Source organism: Lactuca serriola, chromosome 3, assembly GCF_051521515.1.
Source record: "Lactuca serriola cultivar US96UC23 chromosome 3, Lser_US96UC23_V15, whole genome shotgun sequence".
NCBI classification, from domain to species: domain Eukaryota; kingdom Viridiplantae; phylum Streptophyta; class Magnoliopsida; order Asterales; family Asteraceae; genus Lactuca; species Lactuca serriola.
This window is the reverse complement of record NC_136410.1, coordinates 269301041-269315293: the sequence shown is the minus strand read 5'-3', so window position 1 is coordinate 269315293 and position 14253 is coordinate 269301041. Positions and strand designations below refer to the sequence as shown.

The window sequence follows — 14253 nt, the reverse complement described above, 5'->3', positions numbered from 1 at the left end:
GCTCACCGAATGGGCCCTAATGGCCCTAAGCCTCCATGGGGTGTCGATATTTGGAGGTGGAGCAGACAGCAGGGACAACGACCCTCGTTTGTTATGGCGAGAGAATTCTATAACCTGAGGGATGGAGGGCCAACTGATAGAGCACTTCCGGTTGTGGTAAGACTATTGAGGGATATTGGTAATTTGGCTAAGAACACTGCTGACCAAATGCACCAAATGCGAGTTGCGGTTGCGAGAGTGGAGCAGGAAACGCAGGAGGTTATCAGAGATTTTCACATGAGACAGGAGATGTGGGAGGCCCGACTACGGGACACCGAGCGACAGGTGGCTCGACTTCAGGGTGCATCCACTTCTTCATCACCACCTTCCGACGCATCGCGTCGCGACTAGGATCCGCTCCCTCACCTACTATTATCGTTATGATTTTCCTTTTTTTATATGTATGACTATTTCATGTACTACCGACCATATGTTTAAGTGATTACACTATTCATATGGTCGTCATGCTGTCAGATTTTACACTTTTTCCTACGTATTGTATGCCTTTAAGGCAAAATTTTCATGTACTAAAATGGATATTATTAGCAGAAATATTACGTGTTTTATCGTGATGTTGTTATCTGCTATGTGACTTATTTCTTTGTTTCATGATAAATTATGAAGTTAATTACATGCACAAATCGAATCACCGAGATAGTAGTACTCTAAACCTAATATATGCTATGCGCTCATCATCTCTCTGTTCTATGACAGAAGATGCCTCGAAGGAAGCCACCAGTAAACAACGATGCAACTCCACCACCAGCACCACCACCACCTACTCCAGAGATGAACTCAGTTGCTTTCCAAGCAGCAGTTTCAGCTGTAGTTGCAGCAGCTCTGACTCATATCCACAACGGAAACAACGGTGGAGGCAATGGGAATGGAGCTGGAAGTTCCAATCAAGGAATGAATCAAAGGCCTTCCAAGGCCTGTACTTACAAAGACTTCACCAACGCCAAACCACGAACCTTTAACAGAACGGGAGGCGTAATAACCCTGAAAAGATGGATCGAGAACGTTGAATCAGTCTTTGAAATATGCGGATGTCCTGAAGAGTGCAAGGTCAAGATTACAGCCTGCACATTTGTTGATCAAGCTCTTTCCTGGTGGAACGGACATGTGGAAGCCATGACACTCCCCATAGCCAATGCTATGCCGTGGGTGGAGTTGAAAGAGATGTTGATGGCCGAATACTGCCCACATGGAGAAGTCCAGAAAATGGAGCAAGAACTATGGAATCTCACAGTTCGAAACTTCGACATCGATGCCTACATATCCATATTTAGTGAGTTGTCTCTATTGTGCCCTGGAATGATTACTTCTGAGGAAAAGAAGATCTACAGGTTCATCTGGGGATTGACCTCCCCAATCCAAGGAAACGTGATAGCAACAAATCCGGAAACCTTTGATAGTGCCAAGGGACTTGCCAAGAAACTGTATGATCACAACAACAAGAAGGGAGACAAAGCAAAACGGGTGATAAAAATAAGTGGAAGGGGCGACAAGGCTCAGAGTCGTCAAAGAAACAACAAACAGTGGCAGTTCATGCTACTACTACTCAAGTCTCATCCACACCACATGCTCCAGCCTCATCCACGCCAAATACTCCAAAGCAGTACTCAAGAAATCTCCCCAAATGTGACAAATGCAACTTCCATCATCATGGGGAATGCAGAGAGATGTTTTGCACAAGGTGCAATCGGAAAGGTCATACAGGAAAGTACTGTAGGACTCAGCTTCAACAGAACCAGATGCCAAACAACAACAACAACACTCGCAACAACAAAAACAACAACACTAATACCGGGGCTAGTCATACCTGTTATGGATACAGGAGAACCGGTCATTTCAGGCGCAATTTCCCCAATGTTAACAATCAAGGAGCTGGAGGATCGGGAAGAGTTTTGACTTTGGGACAAGGTGAAGCAGTCCAGGACCCTACCGTTGTCACCAATACGTTCCTACTTAACAATGCATATGCATGCATCTAATTCGATGGTGGGGCAGAACGAAGTTATGTTAGTAACAAGTTCAAACATTTACTAAATCAACGACCCCATAAGCTCAATGAAACCTTCACGGTGGAAATGGCTAATGGGAAGACTGAATCAACTAAAGATATCTATATAGGATGCATGTTAACACTAAACAACCACTCTTTCCAAATAGATTTGATGCTTGTAAATGTTAGGAGTTTTGATGTGATAATTGGCATGGATTGGTTAAGCCCCCATCATGCTGATATTATGTGTCACGAGAAGGTCGTTCGCCTTCATCTTCCCAATCACGAAACCCTAATAATCTATGGAGATAAACCCGACACAAACCTTCGTCTCATAATCGTGCATCAAGGCACAGAAGTGCCTACTTAAGAAGAATTACATGTTCTTAGCTCATATTGCGGATAAAACCAAGGAAGAAATAAACCTTCATAACATCCCAGTGGCATGCGACTTTCCAGATGTATTTCCTGAAGATCTTTCGGGAATACCCCCAAAAAGGCAAGTCAAATTCTGAATCGACCTCGCTCTTGGAGCCACTCCGATCGCCAAATCACCCTATAGGTTGGCTCCTGCTGAAACGCAAGAATTATCAAGCCAACTGAGTGAACTCCTGGATAAAGGATTCATAAGACCAAGCTTCTCTCCATGGGGAGCTTCGGTTCTTTTCGTTAAAAAGAAAGACAGGTCCTTCAGGATGTGCATTGACTATAGGGAACTAAATAAGCTCACCATCAAACACCGGTATCCACTTCCACGAATTGATGATCTATTTGACCGGCTTCAAGGGGCTAGCTACTTTTCGAAGATAGACTGAGATCTGGTTATCATCAACTCAAATTCCGAGATGAGGATATTCCTAAGACTGCTTTCCAAACTCGCTACGGTCATTAAAAATTTGTCGTGATGCCCTTCGGTCTAAAAAATGCCCCCGTTGTATTTATGGACCTCATGAATCGAGTCTGCCACCCACTCCTTGACAATTTCGTAATCATTTTCATCGAACAATATTCTCGTATACTCTCGAAGCGAAGAAGAGCATAGCCAACATCTCTGACAAATCTTAGAGACCCTGCGAGCTGAGAAGTTGTATGCGAAACTCTCCAAGTGTGAGTTTTGGCTCCGTAGTGTGAACTTCTTGGGACATGTTGTCAGCAAGGAAGGAATTCATGTATATCCTTCCAAGGTCAAAGCCATTGAAGGCTGGGCAATTCCGACAACACCAACAGAAATTCGCCAATTCTTGGATCTTGCAGGCTACTACCAAAGTTTCATTCGGAACTTCTCCAAGATAGCCAAACCTCTCACCACACTGACACAAAAAGGTGTACCTTTCAACTAGACTGAGAAGCAAGAAACTACCTTCCAAACCTTGAAGCAAGCCCTCTGTAGTGCACCAGTGCTATCCTTACCAGAGGGAACTAAAGACTTTGTAGTCTACTGTGATGCTTTGAATCAAGGTTTAGGTTGTGTTCTTATGCAACGAGGAAAAGTTATTACATATGCATCCAGGCAACTAAAAACATGAAGTAAATTACATCACCCATGATCTCGATCTGGGAGTTGTGGTCTTCGCCTTGAAGATTTGGAGGCACTACCTTTATGGTACGAAGTGCACCATTTTCACCGATCACAAAAGCCTCCAGCATATTTTCAATCAAAAGGAACTAAACATGAGGCAGCGGAGATGGGTTGAGATGCTAAATGATTACGAGTGTGAGATCAAGTACCACCCAGGCAAGGCTAACGTGGTAGCCGATGCCCTGAGCCGAAAGGAATATTCAAGTCGTCGCGTGAAACATTGAAACCACAAAACGTCACTAGTGAATCACTACGTGGAATATATAAGGAATTTGAAGATAAAGAGGATGGAACTCACCACTTCATGAACAGAATCTAGGTTCCTAAGATTGAGGGATTCAGAGAAGTAGTCATGCATGAAGCCCACAAGACGCGATACTCCATACATCCTGGTTCAGATAAGATGTACCTGGATATCAAGCAACATTATTGGTGGCCAAACATGAAAGCAGAAAATGCCACTTATGTAAGCAAGTGCCTCACCAGCGCTAAGGCAAAAGTGGAATGCCAAAATCCCTCGGGACTATTGCAACAACCCGTGATACCCAAGAGGAAATGGGAATGGATTACTATGGACTTCGTGACCAAACTACCCAAGACAACTGATGGATTGGATGCCATATAGGTAATTGTCAATAGGTTAACTAAATCCGCTCATTTCCTGCCAATAAAGGAATCCTACAATATGGAAAGGTTAACCAGAATATACATCAAGGAGATTGTGAGACTTCATGGGGTGCCAGTATCTATCATCTCGGATCGAGATAGTCGATTTACTTCACGATTTTGACAGTCGCTGCAAAAGGCAATGGGAACACAGGTAGATATGAGCACTGCCTACCACCCTTAGACGGATGGTCAAAGTGAGCACACCATCCAGACACTTGAAGACATGCTTAGATCCTGTGTGATAGATTTCGGCGAGTCGTGAGATACTCACTTGACTTTGATTGAATTCTCATATAACAACAGTTATCACACGAGCATCAGGGTTGCTCCTTTCAAGGCTCTATAAGGACGTAAATGTAGATCGCCCCTATGTTGGGCTGAGGTGGGTGACACCCAGCTAGCAAAAGGGCAATCACCTACCAGTACTCTCACAGGGCCAGAGATCATTCATGAAAAAACGGAAAAGATAATCCAAATTAAAGCATGGCTTCAAGCATCACGAGAGCGACAGAAGAGTTATGTTGACAAACGCGAAAGCCTTTAGAATTCCAAGTCGGGGATCGGGTGTTATTGAAAGTCTCTCCCTGTAAATGGATGATTCGTTTCGGGAAACGGGGGAAACTAAACCCGCAATACATTGGACCATTTGAGATTCTTGCCTGAATTGGTCCAGTGGCCTATAGGTTGCAACTACCTGCGGAGCTCAGCAATGTACACCCCGTGTTCCACGTTTCTAATTTGAAAAGGTGCTTATCCGGTGAAACTCTCTTCATTCCTTTAGAAGAGATCGAGATCAACGAGAAGCACCTGTTCATCGAAGAACCGGTCGAAGTTATGGACAGGGAAGTGAAGCGTACAAAGCAGAGTCGCATTCCGATTGTGAAAGTTCGGTGGAACGCTAAGCGTGGACCGGAATTCACATGGGAACGCGAAGACCTAATGAAGCAGAAGTACCCTCACCTATTGTCTCATTAATAATCCTAACTTCAAAAGAATTTCAGGATGAAATTCCCTCTAACTTGGGGATAATGTCACAACTAGCATTTTGCTAGGAAATTTTGTGCTCATGTAAACGCTATCTATGATAATACTTGTAACTCTAACTTGAGGATATGCATTATGTTCCTTTTAATGAAAACAAATTCAATCAAGGTTCACCCAATAAAGTTCAAAACTCTATACAAAACATTTCAGAAAGTCAATTGGGAGTTGAAAACCCTAAAAATCCCGGTTCAAGTTCATTATGGACTAGGATTTTCTTATTGGGCCTAATGGACCAATAAGCATTCACTTTGACTAACTTGGGCTTAGAACCCTTAAATGGGCTCTACTTGGACCCACATTCATAAAACTTAACATTTTGGGCCATATGGGCCTAAAATGGATTGGTTTACCTCTAATGGGCCTGGTTGGGCCATAAATGATTCCATTTACCTTAATGGACCTTAAACCACCTAATGGACTTTTATTGGGCCGTAAACCATCCTAAGGACCCAATGGGCCGAAATATATTATTGGGCCTATGAAATTCGAATAAAGCCAAAGTTGGGCCCAAAACCATTTCACCTTCATCTTATCAAGACCGTTTTCGGCCCACACACCACACGGCTATCTCAATCTCTACTCGATGAGTTAGGGCCTCCAACTTGTTGAGTTGCCCTATTAAAATGAATATAAAATGAATTAAATTTGTACCTGGGAGTCAGGATGTTACACAGTGCAAGTAAGCTCTTTCTTACGATCATTTATGGTGTTTATTCAGGGGTAAATTTGGATTATGGGTCAGTTCTATGGACTCAACTTCTTCAGAGCACTCTTTCTGTTACAAGGCACAACGAGATTTCATGTGCTTGTTTTTGGGATATTATTGTTCAGAGGGAAATTAATCGCCTCCCTATTCCGGTGATAGAGGGTTTAACTATTGTTGTCATTCCCATTTTCCACACTTTGAACGTTATTTTGTCAGATAGTTCGCGATTTTCTTTCACTGGATCCATTCAAGAACTGATGCTACGAAACGTTCCAGCCAATAGTAATGGTATTGCTGAGTATCGTAGGCAGCCAGCTTTGGGTGCTCGCCCTTTAACACCTATTATGCGACAAGTTTTGGAAGAGGCTGAAAAGCCTAAGAAAGGGGGAAAGCGAAAAGGGAAGATTTGACCCTCCAAGCCTGCTCAAACTCCAAAGAAGAAGGTAAAGTGAATCGCTCGCAAGCCCAGAATGCCTACACTAAGTGATGAGGAGGATTCGCAGTCTAATACCATCTCCGATATTCGCACACAAGACCAGCATGCAACTGTTGACACTGCGATGACTTTGCAACCGATGGTTTCGGAGACAATCACGACCAATCATGCGGTAACATTTTCAGTGCCTACTTCTGTTCCTATAACAGATGATTTTTTCTAGGATTTTAATCCACCTTCTCCCACTACTACTACAACTCCGATCACCATCGCTCCATGTCCACCTGTATCTATTGGAGTTTCACAACCACAAATCTCTAGTACTCATACAACTCTACTATACACGGACTCAACTGCAACAACAACAATGACCACGAGTACACCACCGGTTACTGTCAATGTATCTGATACGGGGGCAAGGACTTCTAGTATCACTTCTAGTGTTGATACTACTCCCATCTCACCTTTACGCCAAGATGATCCAGATACAATCTTCGGTGATGACAGGGATGTTTTTGACGATTTTTCCTACATTACTTTCCAAGTTCAACACGAAAGCGACGAAGATGATGCTCCAATGACAGTAGGGCAGTTCAAAGCTCTAAGTTCCAAGTTAGATTCTTTACTTGAGTCCAGAACAGCCTCTTCCAGCGATGAATACTCCCAGGCCACAGTCAAAGCCCTCCTTGAAACACTTATAGAGGAGCATGCAACCAATCTATCCCTCGCAAACAAAGCAGTCGTTGATTCTGCTAAGACTTGCAAGGAGACGACCGAAAAAGTCGATAAACTATTTTCTGATATCAAAAGCTTTATGGAGGACTTTCGCTCTTCATCTGAACGAAACACAGCATCTGCGAACACAACCATCAACAATCTCGTTTCTTCTCTTCAAACTAAAAATGATGCTCTTACGAAGTTTCGCTCTGACATTCAAACTGAGAATTCTACGTTCCAAGCATCCATCTCCTTCAAGATCAGAAAGCTTCATGTTGATTTGGCTCATGAAAACAAGATAATGGATGAGCTTGCTTTTAAAATTGAGCGGGTGAAGGTTGTATCAGTCAAGTTAATGAAGGGTTTTGAGCATTATAACACTCTTAAGGTGTATATGCAACCCTATAAACCTTGGATCTATGTTTTACTAAGATACATGCAAATTTGATTTTCCAAGGTTCTTAACTATTGCATGGGGAACTTTGAAACATAAAAGCTACTAGAAGAACATACCTTTCTTGTTGCTTGGATTCCTTGAGAACCTTGTGAGCCTAGCACCTCAAGTGTGATGCCTCAAATGTTTCACACAACACCACAACTCTTGGAATAACTTTGAGAGAAGTACACTATCACTCAAAATCGGCTAGCCCTCTTGTTCTACACATAGTACCGATTTTGGTAGCCCATGGGGTCCTTTATAGTTGTGTCACAAGTAGGGTTACAACATGTAAGCCCTAATTGACATGGCTTTTCATATTCCAAGATCCACTGGGTTATAACCTCCATGGACTATCCATAGAGCACCTTATGGGTTTTAGCCCAATTCATTAAACCATGGATCATTAGCCCACTATAAAAGAATGGATGATTTGCACAATCAACCCCATACATTTAATTAGTCTCCTTTTTATCACCAAATTAATTCTTGATCAATACTAATTAAATAATATTATTAATATATTAGAACTTATAATATATTAGTAAACCTTAAGTGTCCTTTCTCTCATTTAGTCTATCCAAGTGTTGCAATTCCATGCAACCCAAAATGGACCATGCCAACCGGGTCAAGTACATCCCAGAAATAGTTATGAACTTAGACACCTAATCCAACAGTTAATGCATGCGAATTCCCGGATTGTAGATCTGAAGTATGAGAATGATGTCATCTGAAGTTGTGTTGCTGATGTGAAGAAAATTATAACTGAAGATGTCAAGAAACCAGTTGGTGGTGGTGATGATCAAGAATAAAATCCAAAGATTCGAGAGGAAAATAAAATTTGGTTGATGACAGTGAAGAGGAAAAAGTTGATGAAAATGAGAAGTTAAGAAGGAAAATTCGTCGTACAGAAATTGACGAAAATCATCGTATTGTTAGGGAAGCTAAAGAATAAGAGAAATCTGCTCGTGAAGCCCAACTTTCTTTAGAAGCTCAAAAGCTTTTTTCCCTCTCTGGTCAATGGAATGAATCCTAAATGAAGCCATTGATAATCCAAACATTTATTGTCTTGAACCATTTGTGTCATTCGAATTGGAGAATAGTCTGGATTCGCAGCTTGATCTAGCGATTACTCCGAAGGCGTTTCATTTTTGGTGTTTTGACAAAGTTGCAAACGTTCCTCTTACCGACAACGATGCTGATCAAATGCTCTTTTCATTCTATCTAAAGCACATGAAGCCACAATACGAAACCTAGAGATCGAAGAAGATACCAATTATGAAGGTTTCGAGCCCCATTAAAACCGAAAGCTTTCTGAATGCTCATTTCAAAGTTGCAAGAGGAGCTACGAGTTCGGTCTTTAAATTCACATTGACTGATTTGCCATGCCTAAACCCGTATGATTGGATATCTCTACTTCACCTCCTTCTCAAGGATGAAAAGAAATATGAACCTATCATGGCACATTTTACAAGGGTGTTGATCTCGTACATCCAGGAAGTTGGGAAGATGGATGTAGAGATAGCGGCAGTTCTACGAAAGAAGCCAACAGTTTTACCCAAAGAAGCTCCAGAAGATTTTGACAAGATGAAGCTGGGTAGAATACGAAAGGATGGTTGGTGTATGACATTCCAGAATCGTGAAAGGTCTGATGCTGAATTTAATAGAGTTTGCTTTTCTTTGGCTGATAAGCATCTTTACTCCACCTCTTGCCTACAATACATTATGGAGTTAATGAATCAGTGCAAAACAAACAGTGCAGGGGATGATAAATGTTTCTCGGATATGATTAACTGGTATATCCAGGTTTGCAAGACTTTGCTAGGTACAATGCCGAAACTTTTTGCAGTTCAGAAGCGCCAACAATAATGAAGATCTACCTTCCTTATTGACACAAAGGGGGGGGGGGGTTGTTGGGTTATTTAATGTTGTGTCAATAATTGTATTGTATTGTTTTAATTTATCTTTTATAACGGGTTGGGCCTGTCCACTCGATATTAATATGCTAGGGTTAGACTATTTATAGTGCATGCATGCACCGTGATTAGTATCGATTGTACTAAACCCAAAACTACCTTTATAGTAGAAGTTCTTTGTCGAGCTCTTCTAAGGCAGTGACTTTTAATCATTCAGCACATATTCGATCATTGTGTTCTTGTCTTGATTCATATACCTGTTTAGATTCTATCAATATACTCTTTATTATTCTAACATAAAGGAATCAAAACAAAATGAAAACTATATTGCTATCTAGTGAATTTACCACTTAAATATAGAAACTGCACCAAATGAAAATGTAATTTGTTGTGTGATAAAGAAATAAAAAAAATGGAAAATCATAACCTTTGGTTATATAACTATTTGATATAAACATCAAGGTGATAATGCAAGCAAACAATTATTAAATGATACATGTTTATTAATGGTTGTGCATAATTTGGATAATAAAAGTAAAATCATAACCTTTGGTGATTTGATTAGACACGGGGAGCCAACAGATCCATCATTTCTTGTGGATTGACCTTCTTTCATATTTTGATTGCTTGTAGGTAATCCAACAACCCCATAATTAGTATTCGGCAACACGTCACTTCACTTTTAATCAATTAAAATGATGCAAATTAGAGTGATATAAGAACAATATGAAGATTTAATATTATATCAATGTACAAACACGATAGAAGATACCAATGGTAAGATTGATATCCATCTGCATAGATAAATGAAAAAATTACTTGCAAATATAAACAAACAAAATATATAATGGGAAAATTGAGAATGCATCATCTATTCTCCCTATATCACCAGTTTCATGCCACCCTGATTTCGTTAGAATATGGTGGTCCGGGTCCCCCTAGTATCCAATCATTAAGTGGGGCCCTGTTGTTAGAATGTGTCCAACATGGCCTGGATCCTTTGTGTTAATCTTCAACTCAACATGTGGTGCAACCTTTCCAATACAAACAACTTCTTCTTGTTCACTTGTTATTTGCTTTGTAGGATCATTAAGTGTCATAAAAGTCAGAGACGAACAACCCTCAGTCATCCCTTCCAAAGAAAAAGACGTAAATGCCCTCCTCATACATACACTTCATCAAAAAAAAACTGAAAGTAAATATAAAACAACCATAAGCCGAGAAAAAGCACAGCTCTAGAGAAAACATTTGTTGCTTCTTTAATTAGCTTAACTGAAAGGCTTCCACCACCATTCATAATCTTATTCACCATTAATAACTCTTTACATGTATCTTTCTCCCTGAAAATCTGATATAAAGTCATGAAGAATTAATACAAAAGAATACTTATTAATAGAAATGCACTTTATATATGTATTAGTTAAAAAATGTAACATCCTGATTTTCGGGAATGATATTTGCTTATGCTTTAGCAGGGTGACTGACGAGTTGGTGCCTTGACTCGTTGAGTAGAGTCAAGTTGGCCACGTAGATTAATGAACTGACTCGACGAGTCATTGTCCCGACTCGTCGAGTTGGTGTTGTGAGATGAACCCTAAATCTCCAGGGTTGTGACTTATTTAAGGGGCCCTAAGCCCTCATTTCCGCCACCAATTGTCATTTGAGAGCCTGCGAGAAACCCTAAACTGTTCCATCCATTGTGAAGAGAGTGAGTGGCCATTTTGTGCATTCTTGTGCACTTCTTTGAAGGAGATAGAAGAGCTACGTGATTTGGACCTAAGGAGGGTTGTGGATCTGTGGTTTTGAGTGCATTAGCTGCTGTATAGAGGTACAAAGTTCTCATCTTGTCCATTTCTTTTGCTAGATCTCATCTTAAGAATTTTAGAGCTTTTCCCCCCATTCTTTTGTACCTTTGAGTTAAATAAGCATGGTATGAGGTTGGAAACCTCATATCTGAACTATAGGAGACTTTGTGAGTCCAAAGACCCAAGATTTATTGAGATGGAGGCAAGATCTTGTGCATCTAAACCTTGTTAGAGTCTTGATTTGGCATTTTGAGCCAAAGTGACATGCATGAACGTAAAGCTGCAAGCTTTACGTGACTTTTGAGCTTAGAGAGGTTAGATCTAGGGATTGGGACCATAGATCTAACTTAAAACGTCTGAATGGGAAATCATACTGAAGCGACTCGCTGAGTCTATAAGCTGACTCGACGAGTCAGCTAGGATTTATCCCGATGAGCTTGATCATGCGATAACTCGACGAGTTGGGAGTCAACTCGACGAGCTGAGCTGGACCTACATGAGACTTCTGAGGAAATGAGGGGACTCGACGAGCTGGGGTCAACAAGGGTTGTTGACTTGAGTTTGACTTATGTTGACTTTAGGGTTCGGTCTACATGAGTATTAGTGTAACATCTGGATTTCCAGGTATGATAAAATAAGTATTTATTTTCGAAGTTATGAGGAGTAACTCGACGAGTTGGCGCCTTAACTCGTCGAGTAGGATCGCGGCTTGGTGACATGGAAAATGAATGGACTCGACGAGTCGGCAAGCGGACTCACTGAGTCAGTGTTGTTAACAGAAACCCTAATTCTCTTGGTCCTAGGCATATTTAAAGGCACTTATAGCCTCCTTGGCGCCTTCCCATCAGTGTCTTCGTCCCTTGAGAGAAACCCTAGAGTTATTTGTGAGCTAAAGAGGAAACAGAGGCTAATTGGAGGTCATTTCTTTGAGAAGAAGTTCAAGGGTGTTGCAAGGATCTCATAGGAGAGTTGGTGGATCAATTTCATCTTCATTTCAAGCTTCAGATCTGGTACAAGCTCTTGTCTCCCTTGTGTTTGAGTAGATTTTCTTTGGTGGTTAAGTTAGGGCTTGTATCACCTTATTGATGGGGTTTTGGGTGCATCCAAACCCTTCTTCGAGTTATTTTGTAGATCTGGACCTTGTGAGGTCCAGAGAACCTAAAAGTAGGTGGCCATGAAGGAGTAACCTTGGAGCTTTGAAGCTATGAAGCTTTAATGGAGTCATAATGATGTATAGAGCAAAATACACCATGTATGAGCCTCAAGTTCAGACCTTTACATGACTTTTGGGTGCTAGAAGGCCAGATATATAAATTAGAGAAACAGATCTGACCTCAGAAGGTCGAATGAGTGTTGCCATGTAAGGAACTCGCCGAGTCCATAAGGGAACTCGACGAGTCGGATCAGGTTGTCCCGCGATTCATGACCAGTGGTAACCCATCGAGTGGAGGGTTCACACGACGAGTCGAATGAAGCTTTAGAAGGATCCAGAGGACACGCTTGGACTCACCGAGTCACCCATGTGCACTCGCCGAGTCTGGTCAAAGTTTGGCCGTTGACTAGAGTTGACTTCAGTTGACCCTGGGGTTTTGGTTAAGCTGATTCAAGAGAGGTCAGAGAGGGGTATAATTGTCTTCTACCCATTATTAGAGATGAGAACATGAGGGGATTTTGATTAGAGATGTTATCATGTTGATAGGAGGCTAGGTCGGGATATTTGAGCAGGAGAGTTTATCCGACTTCATACGAGGTGATTCTTCTCACTATACTTTACCTAGAGTGGTAATTATGTGTGACCAGAAGGTCTTATATGCTATGCAGAGTATGTGATAAATGTTGATATGTGATATGTATGTGTTATGATATGTTATGAGTAGCATGGAATGGACCAAAAGGTCATCATGATATGGACCAGAAGGTCAACATGGTATGGACCGGAAGGTCAAGATAAGACGATCTGGAAGGTCGATGAGGAGGACCGGAAGGTCATTATGGGTAGGACCGAAAGGTCTACCAGTATTGGGACGGAAGTCCCCTGAGACACATGGATCGGAAGGTCCCATAGAGTTATGGCCTTGAGTGGCGTATGTGTTGTATGTGCTATTTTGGGGAACTCACTAAACATTTATGCTTACTGTGTTATGTGATATGGGTTTCAGGTACTAGCAAGGATCGCGGGAAGGCGCCGGCATGATCTGTACACACTGATGAAGATTTATGTAATTGAGATTCTGGGGTTGTTTATTAAGATAATATGTGATACACTGGATTTTGTTATGAATTGAATTATGTTTTAAAAATGAAAAATTATTTGAAAATTTATGTTGTTACAATTAGAGACCATGGAGGGGTAAAATGGTCTTTTACCCAATTCGAGAGTTGGAAGGAGAAAAGTAGCGATTGGTTTTTTAGAGTCGAGAATCAAGTATTTATTAGGATAACTACCCTATGTGTTAGGTGGTGGCTAGATCGAGATTCGAGTGTGAGGATGCTTGCTTGATGTCGAGGTGAGTCTTCTCACTATACTTTACCTAGAGTGGTAGTTATGTGTGACCAGAGGGTCTTATGTGCTTGCTTGAGTTATGCATTTTCTATGTGATATGTACTGTGTGATAAATTATGAGATACTTAGATCGGGTCGGAGGGTCCAACAAAATATGAGACCGGAGGGTCCTTACTTATACCGGACCAGAGGGTCCAACAAGTAGTGAGACCGGAGGGTTAGACCGGACCAGAGGGTCCAACGAGCTGTGGGACTGGAGGGTCCCACTGAGACACATTCACCGGAAGGTCTTATAGAGCTATAGCCTTGAGTGGCTAATTATTGTGTGTGGTATTTTGGGGAACTCACTAAGCTTCGTGCTTACCGTGTTATTTGTTATGTGTTTCAGGTTCTTATTA

The 14253-nt window shown here is 41.3% G+C and overlaps 1 pseudogene; it reads right to left on the bottom strand.

Moving 5' to 3' along the window:
• Positions 1–10287: 10287 nt before the first annotated feature.
• The window catches only part of LOC145096246 (2-succinylbenzoate--CoA ligase, chloroplastic/peroxisomal-like), a 35547-nt pseudogene continuing 31581 nt past the window's right edge, over positions 10288–14253 (bottom strand).